Source organism: Salvelinus sp. IW2-2015, linkage group LG4q.1:29 (genome assembly GCF_002910315.2).
Source record: "Salvelinus sp. IW2-2015 linkage group LG4q.1:29, ASM291031v2, whole genome shotgun sequence".
NCBI lineage: Eukaryota > Metazoa > Chordata > Actinopteri > Salmoniformes > Salmonidae > Salvelinus > Salvelinus sp. IW2-2015.
In genome coordinates, this window is record NC_036842.1 from 5,018,760 (window position 1) to 5,025,799 (window position 7,040).

Below are 7,040 nucleotides of genomic sequence, written 5' to 3' on the forward strand. Positions count from 1 at the left end.
CAACATGAACACCAAAGATAGTTTTATTTGATGTTTGGCAACAGTCATCATTGGAGAAGAAATATGCTATTTTGTTTCATGATTTACATTTCGTTATACACTCACCACCACCCTCTTATCCTTGGGTCATCCATCTGTCCCATCTACCCACCCATCCTGTCTCAGGGACATCTCTATAACTGAGGTCTCCTATGAGAAGTCACAGGGGTCAGGAGACGTACAACATCTTGATCAGTTCTTTAATCAACTGGATGGTCTTCTCATCTACAGTTGAGAGACAAAGAGAGTAAATAATACCATCAGCCACTACACAGTGCCAAACACAGAGCTAAATGTTTAATTTCATAAACACACACACACACACACACACAAAATACAGCATTTGAAATTAGAAAATGAGAAAAGGATACAAGATAAAAAAGGAAGAGGGGAAAGACAGAGAAAGGGTAGAATATTACTTTCTAGATTCATCCTTGGGTTCTCCGGCATCTTCTCCAGTAGTGAGTCTAAGAGCTTCCTCAGGTGTTTAAAKATCACTCCAATCCTCACTGGGGCCYGGGGGAGGGGACAGGGAGGAGCCGAGATCAAACAGAGCCTTGCTTGCTACAGTATGCTCAACAACTGCACGGGTCAGTTTCTTGGACCCAGATTAAGCCTAGTATTGGACTAAAGAACACTCATTTTCAGTTCAGAAGTGGGCTTAATCTGGGTCTGGGAAATTGGCTACAATAGTTAGATTTTCTTTATCTTTGTGTATCCTAATGTCTCTGCTGTATCAGTAACACAGCCCTCTAGTCATGCATGACACATACAGTATAATAATACACATTTAATACAGCTGGCCCAGAGATGAACTCTGACCTGGAAGTGGATCCATTCGACCAGAGATATGAGTCGTTCACGGTGCTTCACGTCGATGTCCCCTCCGAACAGTAGCATGGGGAATGGAGATATCAGGGTTGTGTCCCGCAGGTAGATCAGAGGAAGAGTCCAAATGGCATTAAAACATCAAGTCTTTTACATCCGATTAGGAAACACATTTAGTACTTCAATTTATTGGGGCCTCCCTAGGAGTAGTTAGAGGTTGCCCCTAACCTCTGATACAGGGTCAGATTTTTCACTTCTTAAATGATTATGGATAGGATTGAGGGAGTTGGGTAATCTGATCCTAAATCAGAAGGACATCTTCTACCTCAGTGCCTCCCTGAGTAAGATGGACCCACCATAGAGACAAATACAAAAGGTGTATTGATGGTCTATTAATAGATATACAGAGAGATAAAGAAACAGAGAGAGTGAGAGCGATAGTGTTATCTCTATCCAACTGATCTTCTCCTGGAAGAGCAGGCAGCGGTTGAAGGAGGAGGGGTGGACGTGGGCCTTCCCCTGGGAGTTTTCCACAGAACAGGCCACCCGGTCCAGCGCATCCACAGAGGGCGTGTAGAGGATCCGCCCCACACTGTCACACAGCCCTCCCGTTACCACCGCGTTCAGTACACAGATCTGAGCCTTRCCCAAAGGGGTGAGGGAAGCCTAGSGCCCCCTCRGGTCAGACCGGTCCCGGGAAGCTGGTCCTCGACTGGACTTGGAGGAAGAAGAGAATACGACCTGGTCCATCATCCTTATCAGCTCCTGTTTGATGTACTGATGGGGATGAGATCCAGGTGAATTTCAGAGACTGAGTCAAGACTGGAGCCACCATGATCCAAACCAAGATTATACACCATCTCCGGTAAATGTTCTCACTAACCACTCTAAAGGTCAGATCACTACTTACACTGTATACCGTATCAGTTACAAACATCTTCATTGTTACAAGATACATGATGATGTAAGATACAAGATGAGAAAAACATGCACAAGTTTGTGTGAGAGAGAATAGAGTAGAGTAGACATGCTGTTCAACCCCCCTCCCTACCTGCTGCCGCACGGAGAGACACTTTAAAACTTTGAATGCCTGCCTATATAAAGCCAATTGACATTAACTCCTGAGGTGTTGAACTGTCCTCTATAGCCACCATGGATATTATTTGACCCTGCTGGTAATCTATGAACGTTTTAACGTCTTGAATAATGATCTGTCCTCAAATCTCCACCCTGTACAGCCAGAAAAKRACTGKCCAYCTTGGTTCCTCTCTAGGTTTCTTCCTAGATTCCTGCCTTTCAGGGAGTTTTTCCTAGCCACTGTACTTCTGCATTGCTTGCTCTCTGGGGTTTTAGGAATGAGTATCTGTATAGCACTTAGTGACATCTGCTGATGTAAAAAGGGGTTTATAAAATACATTTGATTGATTTGATATATTGATTGAGTAGAGTACCTTTATGGTGATAAGGGCAGTGCGATTCAGGAAGTGTTTCCTGCAGTRGGTTGTCTCRGCTCGATATCTCTCACTGCGTCTGTTCTTCCACCTGTGTATGATCTTCCACCTGCTAGCAAGACAATTGTTTGGATAAAAGCGTCTGCTAAATGGCATATATTATATGTTATACTGAACCAAGATGTTGGCTGAACAGTTGGAAGGGCATAGAAACAATACACTCATTCAGTTAGACTATATTACTATATTAGAGAAAACAGGGTCCTGTTCATTAGGCACAAAATGGAAGAAAACGGATTGAAATGTAGAGGTACTGAGTGAACCTGTCGAGTAAGACACGCTCGTTTTCATCCGCCGTTGCAAAATGTTTTGCTACCGTGTGCCCTAATCAACATGTGCCTGCATTAGCTACCTCTGATTTTGGTCGTTCATACTGTTATTAAAAGAGCTACCTCTCCAAGTAAGCGTTGTAGATGGCCAGGTGATCAGTTGGTAACAGCCAGGGCTGCCTTAGCCAGGTTGGCCTGATCCTTCTGGTTCATGGGTGTGGAAAAGGGAGACTTCTCCGAGATGGCTGCCTCTGTAGTCGCCTGGGATATACAATTACATTCAGTATGGAGAATATACTGGAGACTACCCTATTCAAAGAGCACCTTTTATACCCAGAGCTATAGAGTTTTTACCGATATGACTTCCATCACAGTATTGCAGAGAAAGTAACAACATATAACTGCTCATTTTGCAATTCAGACATCATTTATGTCACCGTTGATGGACGTAACTTACAATTGGTTCCAGGCAGCCCAAGATGGTGCCGAAGATGAGCATCTTGCCAATTTATGGGCAGGGTGGCAACCCAGAGGGCTGAGGGCATGTCCCTCCGGTATGCACGCCCCAATCCCCTGGAACAGGCACACAGCGTTACTCACTGACTGGGGCTGGGGCGCATCCAGGGCTCTGCACAGGAACTCCTATGGGGAGCCGTACTCACACTGCTGTAGAGGGGACAGAATCGGAAACAGAGGTCGTTTGGGGTGAGATCATGTGTTTGTGTTTAAGTGGTAAGACAGTCATTATTCTATACCCATGTGTAAGTAGTTATTTTTGAGTATGGGTCTGTGGTTACTTTGTGTGTTTTTTAAAATTGTTCGCCTCTGATTAAAAATAATTGTTACTGTACCACGGTATGAAGTCACAGATCCTCCAGGGAACCCTCAGTATCTCTGGTGTGGAGAAATCCACAAAGGCCAGAAACCTGTTAGAAGGAACATTCACAATCAGGTTGTTACTTGTGGAGCTGCTGACCTCAATAAGGCTGTAGAGGGTAASTTGTTCTGTGGTTCACAGAGAGAACCTGACCTGGATTTGGGGTAGAGGCGGAAGCAGAAGCCRTTCCGTACGTGTCCTGCCTTGTCTTGCCTCTGGAGGGCGTTGGCYTKGCTGACAAACGTCTCCACCAGGGAACTCATCTGRCTGCTCTCATKGWACTTGTTTTCTTTGGTCTTTCTGGTATTGATATTCGAACACAACATCAGGTATGGTGACTCCAGTTTCCACYATGTTTGTGGACAGCACAATCTAAAATAGAGACAGGGTAATGTAGGAAATTGTTGTTTCACTTTTTTCATTCATAGCAGTGTCTCAATTCATCACTGCACTAGAGAAATAAACCCCAGTACCTTCCTAACTCCAGCAGAGGGCACTGTAAACACAGCTKCCTGTGGTCCTTGGACGACAGTGTCGAGCTACCAGTCTGAACCTGAGTAGGGAGACATAAACCAATCTGTTATTAATGCTATTTAGCAGTYGCTTTTATCCAAAGTGACTTACAGTCATGTGTACATACGTTTTCCATACGTCTGGTCCTGGGAATCAAACCCACTATCCTGGCATTGCAAGCGCCATGCTATACCAACTGAGCTACAGAGAACTAATCTCTCCATGAAGGCTATAAGCTTGTATCAACAAAATACAGTGCATTCGGAAAGTATTCAGACCCCTTCCCTTTTTTCCACATTTTGTTACGTTACAGCCTTATTCTAAAATGGATTCAATCCATTTTTGCCGTGGTGGGTCCGTCAGTGTCGTGGAAATACTTCTTAAAAATATCTCTTAGACACCGGAGCTTGTGAGTTCAAARKAGACTTTATTACAAAGTAATAAGCCGAGCTGGTCCATGGAGCAACTGCCGGTCTCAGACTCAGAGATCTCTTTATGTACAGTTTCAGTCTGACACAASAGACACAGTCACTCCTCTTTATGTATACGATTCTCATCTACTCTGCCACGATTGTTTCCTAATCTTACTTCTAGTCCGTCTACGACCGYCTTTACTTGGTTTCTCCTCCCCTTCTTGGCACATACTTCAAGGGCATAGGTTATATTGGCTGCGTAACCATAGCAACGATACAAAAAATAATACAGACATTAATTCATAACGCAGGTGCATGTCCAAGGACACCCACWGGACCAGACAACGGCCTCCCTCAAGCCCACAATGGCCCAGTCACACACACACACAATGGCCTCCCCCCAAGCCCACATTGATTGTGCTCAACACTCCGAGACAAAACAACACATGCACCAGAAAATCCCCCATAACAGCTAAAGTGGACTAGGTCMGAACCAAGGCCCCACCAGAGCTTGAGACTTTCACTATGAACTCCTGAAGAACACACACAACACCATGAGTTACGTATTGGTTCCTGTTCTAGATCACGGATCAGTTCTGAACTATTTACAGCAGTGTAGAATAGGATAGCACAATGATTGGTGAGTGTTTAAAAAAAATCTTGATACTTGTATTTGTATCAAACGTTCGTCAGCTCAAGCCAGTGGACCAGTGACAAGGACACGAACCTAAGCCCCTACGAATCGGATCCAAAGAGACTGTCTGTCCTTACTCTCTGGTGCCGTGTATTTGTGGTCAGATTTTGTTTAATATTTCTCATTTCAGTTGCTGCTTAGAGACCAGACTTTACTCTGACCTTTTTTTTAGCTCTCACCCTCTCCATCCACTTCCTTGTTTTAGGTCTTTTCAGATGTCGTTTACTCTGTGTGACTGTTGTAAAAATGCAGGTCCTGGGTTTGTCAGAGGGTTGCTTGGGCACGTCTGCATGTTTTGTGCGCTGTGCCCAGTGACGTGTCAAGACGTATAGCCTGTACACATTCTCTGTGACATGGATATATAGAAGATGTTATTTAACATGGTCATTTATTCATTATTTATCCTTGCAAGCCTATGGGCCACAACCATGATAAACCATGGGCCACAACCATGATATATTCGTGGACGTCACATGTAGTCCTCGAACATATCACAGCGTGAACATGTGCAGTGTGAGAGAGTGTTTCGCTGTCATACATATGTATGTACAGTACCAGCCAAAAGATTGGACACACCTACTCATTCAAGGGTTTTAATTTATTTTTTACTATTTTCTACATTGTAGAATAATAGTGAAGACATCAACACTATGAAGTAGCACATATGGAATCATGTAGCAACCAAAAAAGTGTTAAACAAATCAAAATATATTTTATATTTGAGATTCTTCAAATAGCCACCGTTTTATTGTTCTACAATGTAGAAAATAGTAAAAAATAAAGTAAAACCCTCGAATGAGTTGGTGTTCTAAAACTTTTGACTGGTAGTGTACGTGTACGTGTGTGTGCGTGCGTGCGTGCGTGCGTGCGTGCGTGCGTGCGTGCGTGCGTGCGTGCGTGCGTGCGTGTGTGCGTGCTTGAGTGAGTGTATGAATGAGCGTTAGTGAGTGAGAGAAAGAAGAACATGGACTCTCATGCCAATGGATTTCATGTATTGTGGTTTGTATTAAGTTGTTATTAATTATTTGAATACATGTCTTAAAAGTAACTGCAAACTTTGACTGTGTTTTTCTCAAAAACATGGTTTGGTGACACACCTTGTATGTTGGTCTCATTAGAAAGCTAACATTCTCCTCTTTCCAAATGAGTTTTGGGGTGAATGTGACTGATTATGAGAGAGCAAGTCATCGATWTTTGTCTACCCCTGAGTACAGGTTGTATCTGTGATGTAGATGGTACAGACAACATCTTGGGAAACAAGATTCTCTGGTCTGATGAAACGAAGATTGAACTCTTTGGCCTAAATGCCAAGCGTCACGTCAGGAGGATACCTGGCACCATCCCTACGGTGAAGCATGGTGGTGGCAGCATCATACTGTGGGGAAGTTTTTCAGCGGCAGGGACTGGGAGACTAGTCAGGATTGAGGTAAAGATGAACCGAGCAAAGTACAGAGAGATCCTTGATGAAAACCTGCTCCAAAGCGCTCAGGACCTCAGACTCGGGCGAAGGTTCACCTTCCAATAGGACAACGACCCTAAGCACACAGCCAAGACAATGCAGGAGTGGCTATGGGCCAAGTCTCTGAATGTCCTTGAGTGGCCCAGCCAGAACCCGGACTTGAGCCTGATCGAACATCTCTGGAGAGACCTGAAATTAGATGTGCAGCGACGCTCCCCATCCAACCTAACAGAGCTTGAGAGGATCTGCACAGAAGAATGAGGGAAACTCCCCAAATACAGGTGTGCCAAGCTTGTAGCGYCATACCCAAGAAGACTCGAGTCTGTAATCGCTGCCAAACGTGCTTCAACAAAGTACAGAGTAAAGGGTCTGAATACTTATGTAAATGTGATATTTCAGTTTTTATTTTTAATACATTTGCAAAAATAAAAAATGAT

General features: G+C 44.0%; 1 pseudogene; it reads right to left on the reverse strand.

Moving 5' to 3' along the window:
• Positions 1–208: 208 nt before the first annotated feature.
• On the reverse strand, positions 209–4,154 carry LOC111962817 (ATP-dependent RNA helicase DHX29-like; annotated as a pseudogene).
• Between the last annotated feature and the right edge of the window lie 2,886 nt (positions 4,155–7,040).